At 38.3% G+C, this 7,100-nt stretch overlaps 1 long non-coding RNA gene across 1 annotated transcript; it reads left to right on the forward strand.

Annotated features, from left to right (window-relative positions):
• Nucleotides 1–3,815: 3,815 nt before the first annotated feature.
• LOC110732157 lies at nucleotides 3,816–6,552 on the forward strand. Its single transcript, XR_002513450.1, has 3 exons — nucleotides 3,816–4,190; nucleotides 5,323–5,596; nucleotides 6,045–6,552. It is a non-coding gene; the product is annotated as an uncharacterized LOC110732157 (long non-coding RNA).
• Nucleotides 6,553–7,100: the final 548 nt, after the last annotated feature.

Here is a 7,100-nt window from a genome sequence, read left to right on the forward strand (position 1 = left end):
ATCAGCATTGAGGGAGGACTGCGTTTCATTCTCATCCACCATATCTTTGTCATTGGTCGGATGGTTCTATGCTGGTTTATTTTCCTGGAATCCAGCCTCATCACCCAAGTCCCCTTCATCCGCTTGCTACTGCTCTTGATCCAAGGCTTCAGTTGCCTGCCCATAACGGTACTCCTAAATGGAGTAATCGTCATTAGGAAAGAGAGCATTCCATGCCATCTTCATTCGAGTGACACAATCATTCTCATTCTCCTGAATGAGCTGGCACTTCTCTTCTTCAGCACGAGCTTATATTTGGACCTGAGCTGCTCCTCCTGGTTGGAAAGAGTTTTCTGTAAGTTCTCGACCTACCAACAGAAACTATTTGTGTCCCTTTTGATTTCTTGTAGCTTGCCAAGCTCAGCCTGGGTTATCTTCAGCTCCTCCCTTAAGCTTAGTCACCTTCTTCTAGGCCGCCTCCAAATCTTTCTTAACTTTCAAGTTGGAAACCGCCTGCGAATACAGGATATCCTGAGTTAGTAACTCAGTTTTATTAACATTATACAGCGCCCGTTCAAGATTCAAAACTTAGGGGGATTCTGCGTAATTAATAAATTTTGGTGTTAGTGAATACACATCCGGCATCAATGAGTCAAAAACTCCTAAGATATTAGGAGGCCACATGGAAAGCTACACTTGTAAAAATAATTTGACCAAGTATCAGATACCTGAGATGAAAACTAGGTCCTGAAGCTATTTATTGCGTGCTTACAAGGAGAGTTGATCCCATTAGTAGGCGTCTCCTTTGAAGACTTGAAGTTAGACGCTTGCTTTAGGGCAGTCATAGGAGCCGGCGATTTTCTTCCCGTTGAAGGATAAATAAAAATAATGCACAACAAGACACTCTTGCTACCCACCTTAACCCTTCTCTATGCTAAGGCCACATGCGCTAAATAAGTTGGGTCCATAAGCCATTCGTAATTGGGGATATAACTATTAAAGGTTATCCCTTTCTCAGTACTCCCCTTAATGGTCTTAGTCTCCACCTTAAATAAACCAGGCTCCAGAATCTGATCCCAACCCTCGTTAGATACAGGCGGAAGCATTGTTTTCTAGCCTAGAAGATAGGGATTTTGATTCCAAGAGTTGAACTTTGCGTTCCAACTGGTATCAAGAGATGATATTATTATGTAAAATTTGTTTCTCTAGTCTTTCCAATTGGACTCTTTTCCAAGAGTCATCATATAACTCTTATTGCTTGTAAGGGTATACCAGCTGGGACCGTATGTTTTTGGAGCCTTGCTCAAATAGTTCATGGAGGCAAATGCCTCAAAGCTTGGTTTGACGCCTTGCATTCTGCAGCCGGCCACGAACCCCAAAATATTAACCTTAGAATTGGAGGTAAGTTGTCATACCCCCAAGCGGTATCCGTCCAGGATCGCCTCAACAGCCGGATCTAAGGGGAATCGCAGGCCCGCCTATAACACTGCCTCATAAAAGCCAAATCTAGAGTCTTAGTAGCTTTGGTTAAGAGGCCAGAGTACTGAGTTCCCCAAAGCTGGGATATTGATTTTGTATCCGGCCGCTATCATATAGGTGTCCCGAAAATCATCTAAGCCCTTTTGCATAAGTTTCTGGGTTGAAAGGGAGATGTGTGTGAAATAGGGGGTATACTCGTCTGGAATAGAGGAAAACGCCTCTCTTTGACCTCTCTCATCAAACTTAGCAGGCGACTCCTGTTCAGTTTTGGAGCCGCCTGAAGAAGCGCCTGTATAGGAGGATCCTCCGAATCATCCGCCTCCCTCAGAATGGAGTCGCCTGGGGTACTTAAGGAACCAAATGCATCATATTGAATTTTTCTCCTAGGCACCCTTATGGAACCCTCATCCTCCTCATCACTAGGCGGCCGTGGTGTTCTTTTCATCCTAGCCATAGTGTCCTGCATAGACAGAGACATAGATTCGGTCAGATTGGGGGACAAAGGAATGGAGCAGACATCAACCCTAGTCCTACATTCAGCCATCCTAAGTGACCGGCTGATAGCTACCCTAAGTCGTGCCTTGTGTGTTTATGAAACCATTTATAAAAGGTACTGGTTGAAGTAAACTAAGCCTGTTGAAGCTTACGAACTATAGCGAGCGGCAGATAACACTCTTTTCTTAGCAAATTCTCTCAAACTCTATCAAACTAATTCGTGAATATGCAAAAAAATGAGGGGTAAACTTTGTATTTATAGAGGGGTAATTCTAGGGAAACCTTGGTAATTTCCCTAGAAGGTTAACAGTAAAAACTATTCCACCAACTGATGAGTGACAAGTGTCACAGATGCCACGTGGCATGCCAGATCACATCTATGAAGGGCAAATGTTTTGGGTAAAATTACCCCGCCATATGGTCCAATGAAAACAGGTTACGTGTCCACCAAGTATTGGTCCAAATTGGGCCACTAGCAAGATGACACATGGAATCCACTGTTAGGAGAAGGAATGGCGGCCTTCAAAGGCCCAATTCCTCAAAAAGCAGCCAAAACGGGGGCAGACCACCAAATGTAGGTTACATGACCTACGAAAGAGCACAATTCCCAATGATCCTATAAATAGGAAGATATTCCCTCATTTAGGGGACATATTTAATCATTTATTACATCACACCTACCTTTCTATCAAATTAGAGAAATCTCATGTTCTCGGAATCCAAAAAGATCTCACTTTTACCTTGTCCGCACTTTTTACTTTCTCTAGCATATTCAAACTTGGCAGTTAGAGGCGGAGCTCCACCCACCTAGAGTTTTGGTTTTTTTGAAGGTACAGGCTTTTCCCGACCAGTCTTAAAGTCGTAACTCTCCCGAGGGACAAAAACATCCAAAACAGACTTCATCCTAAGTTCTCAAAAATTAGGCTTTACTTCCTTGTCTAGCCGCTCTTGAGCTCTTCCAGTTGGAGAGAAAGGAAATAGCTTAAGCCATATGAATTCTTGTGCGACCCCGCTCACCTTTATTGTGTGCCTCCCCGAGCCCTAGCTTTGCTCAGTTTCATTTTGCGCCTCCTATTTATATACTTGTAACCCGATAATTAGAAAGAAATATAAAGCAATTGGAGATAATCTTAGATCATAAGTTTATCTTAGTTTAGAGCTTCACTCTATAGTTTTAGGGTTAGTTTAGAAGTAGATTTTGAGAGAGAAAGTGAGGAATTTCAATGGTGATTGAGAGATTAAAGATTCAATGGTGAGAATTGTGTTGAAGATCTTCTCTATTTTCAATAAGCATTTCTAACTCTATCTCATTTTATTGCTTGTTTAATATTCAAGATTGTTTGGATTGATTTTGATGTTTGATTCTTAATTAGTTTAGTTGTTCTTCACATATTTTTTAATCTTGATTTCCTTATTGTTAATTGATTAGATGATGATGTTAGAGTAGATGTTTGGCTAGGGATTGGGTAAAACTTTTACGATTGATTGATTGTGGTAATTTGGGAATTGTGTTGATTATTTGTTGAGATTAAAGTGATTAATGGAAATTGTGCATGTGTGCAATTCAATTAGGCCTTGAGAATTATGCTAGATTGCATTGTGAGTCTACATTGATACGGACCATTGATTTATAGCTCGCATTTGTCGATTGAGCTTTGTTAGTGATGTTCCTAGCTCTAGTGGTAAAAATCTCATTCGTAACAGGCTATTTGTAACGGGCAAAATAGTGTCAATTACGAATACTTATTTATTCGTAACAGGAAAAATAGTGCCCGTTACGAATAAATAAGTATTCGTAACGAACACTATTTTTCCCGTTACGAATACTATATTACACGTAAATGCCCAAACTTGGCTTAAATAATGAGAGGAGCCCAATACTTGCTTTTTAGGGTTTCACCTCTTTCTCTCTCATTAGTCCCTCACTCCCTCTCTCTCCCCTCTCCTCTTCTCCCCTCCCCGTCATTCACCTCTCCTCCCTCCCCTCTCCAATACTTGAGCTGCAATGGCATTCATCTTGATACGAGCAACTTGACCGGCGGCTTCATACAAGAGCTCCCAAGCGGCATCGTTTTTGGGCGGATGTGTCACCGGCAGTGACGGAACTCTTGCTAAAAAACCCACTCTGATTTGACTAGGGTCCGAACCCGGTTAGCGTCGATTGTGGCCCGTTGAGAACAACCAAGCTCGTAGGCTTCTTCCTCTTTAGATCTAAGTCGTTGAAGAACCGATGCTAGGTAAGATTTTTCTCTTTGTAATCATTGAATATTAAGTTGGAAGATTTATCAGTTTGAATGTAGTAAACGATGATTGTCTGAGTTGATTCAACTATTTTTTGAAATTTATGTTGTTTTTAATTGATTTAAGTTTCTGGGTACTGGATTTTGGGATATTTTGTGCTGAATTTTTGCAATTTAGGGTTTAATTTTAATATAATGGTGAAGAAGTTAACAATTTTCCCCAATTTGATTTTCAAAAAAAGGAAAGAAAGCGAAATTGACATGGAAGAATCTCGAGAAAGGTATTGATTTGATTTGGTTAAATTTTATTTGGCTTTTGAGCATCTATCTGGGATCATCCCTAATTTCCAGTATGTTTGATTGAATTTGGCTTTTGAACCTTGGAATTTGTTAATTTTAGGGTTTTTTTTAATAATAATATGGGTCAAATGTTTAAATTATACTGCGTTATATTTGTTTATTATATTGATTTATTAGTGCATAATCGGCCTATAAATTGTTGTATCGCCTTATGAAATTGGTTAAATTTCTTTGTGAAATCAAAAGTTTTTTTGTTTCAATTCTCCCTTGTCATCAAGATTTGTCTTTGAAATTTCATCGCAATCTCTTTTTAAGGTGTCTATAAGGTTAATCTTTGATTATTAATTATCATTATCTTTGATTATGTTCTATTTATATTTTTCAGAAATATAGTTGAAAAAAACTTGAAAGATTTTACATGATAATATTTAGTGATAACTATTGAAAAGATAATTATTATAATTGGCAAGGAGGAATAGAGACGGTTATGAGCCTAATTTGATAATAGAATCTCATATCCTTAAAATGATGTGATTTTTTGAGCTTTATATCATAATTGAATCAAATTTGATTGCTAATGTATTGCACAACCCTTTATTGTTAGGATTGTACTATGAAATTGGCCGATGTAGCTTTAGTTTTGTTGTACTTTCGAGTGTAATGCTTACAAAGTATATGACTTTAGAGTTTGGTAATTCTCCTGTTTTGTGTTATTGAAAATAGAAATATATGCTATCATCAACTTGGCTAATTTAGGTGTAAATCATGTCGAATTGCCGACTTGATTGTTTTGAAGCTTTCAGTTAGTGACTTTATGTGTGGTTACCAGGCTGATTAAATTTCTAGGCTACCATACATAAGGTTTGGGGAAGTCTTTTCTTATTACGGAGATTCCGAAGTTTGCATACAGTTTCCCATGATACACCAAGTGAAACCCTAAAGAGAAAGGTAGTGATCTTGAGAAAAAGAGGAAGGCAAGAAATCCAAAGAAAACTGAGGTTTTTGTTGATGTTCTAGAGTCCATGTCGTTTTACGATACAACTACCATGCCAATGATGCTTATCGCTGTTGGGGTTGCACTTTTTTCCAAACTTCTTATTATGGTAATTCCTCGTTTTCTTCTTTTGGCAAGGTTAATTATTTTCCTACTAATAGCAATGCAAGCATTGGGCTTTGTTTTATGCTTTCATGAGAAGATGGGAGAATTATTCTGCACAAGCTAATTTGAAAGCATAAATAGTTGAGTCACAAAATATCATTACTCTCAAAATTCAAATAGCCATGTGAAGAATGAAAATGAAATTATTAATCTATTTCTCTCTACTTGCTTTGTGTTGAATTCTGGGTTTTTGTGGTATAATCAGTTTATACAGGGACCTTGAAACAATCTATACTTGTATGACTTGAAAGTTCCTACTATCTAGATGGAATTGCAATTTTTTTATACATGTTTCTGTTTTTGCTTTTATTTCAGTTGAATTACACCTCTTTTCATGTTAATTTCTGTTTGAGGCAGCAATGAAGAATTTTCATGGGATCTATTGATTGCAGAACAATAGGCTAGAGAGGTTGTGGCTAGGAGAGACACCAGGGTTCTTAAATTTCTACAACAGCAGAAAGAGGCCAAGTTTCAACAGTTGCACGGTTTAATTAAGGAAAATAAAAACAAGAGTTCGGGTTCGAGTTCGAGATCTGGTAACAATAAGGCCAAAGAATGGAGGTTGAAAGGAGGCTTGAGACCGTTCAAAACATGGACGATCACGACGGTAAGGAGGAGGCGTTACGCTCTTCTTTGGCCACCGTGTCTGAGGCTAACTCTAGGCTTCAGAGCGTCCAATATAAATAAGTTGTTGTTGTTGTCTAAGACTTATACCAGTGTCCAACATAAATCGTAAAAGGCACTATGGATTGGATTGTTTTTTACTATTTACGCTTGCAAGATTTTTACTTTATATCTCTAGTTGTTTGTTTTTCCTTTATGTTTATGCCTTTGATATCTTGCTACTCTTTCCCTTGGCTCAAAGTAATACTTGTTATGTTTGTGCTTTTGATTTTGGCTTCAGTTGTTATTATTATTCTTATTTTGTTGTTGTATTCTCTGATGCACAAGCAGCTATTGTTCATCTCAGCCGTTGCTGTGTTGCTTCTGTGATTATTATTGGGGAGTTATTTCTGTTTGTTCTTCTTATTGTCGTTTTATGGTTGTGCTATTGAGTGTTGGCCTGTTGTATAGCTCTACTCTTTCCTAGAACCCAATCCACTTACACAAATACTCATTTATTTATTACTTGTACTCTCTGTTTCATTTCGCAACCGCTTTTATTTTTGTACATTTCAGTCTCTCTGTTATGTTTGTTAAACAGTCAATCAGATGCATAATATTAAACACTAACCCCTTTATATGTTATGCCTCCTTCCTGCTCCAAAAATTTGATTTGGTGTATGGGAAGCTGCAAAATGGGCTGCACGTGTCCGAGAACGTACAATATATGACCCAGCTCGCCCTATTCTGCTTAACTTAACAACTGAGATAGTTGAAGAGAACAGGTACATGAGAAGTAAAGAGTTGGCCTTGGAGATTGCATTTCTTATAAAGATGGAGTCCTA

The sequence above is a fragment of the Chenopodium quinoa genome, unplaced genomic scaffold (assembly GCF_001683475.1).
Source record: "Chenopodium quinoa cultivar QQ74 unplaced genomic scaffold, ASM168347v1, whole genome shotgun sequence".
Classification (NCBI taxonomy): Eukaryota; Viridiplantae; Streptophyta; class Magnoliopsida; order Caryophyllales; family Amaranthaceae; genus Chenopodium; species Chenopodium quinoa.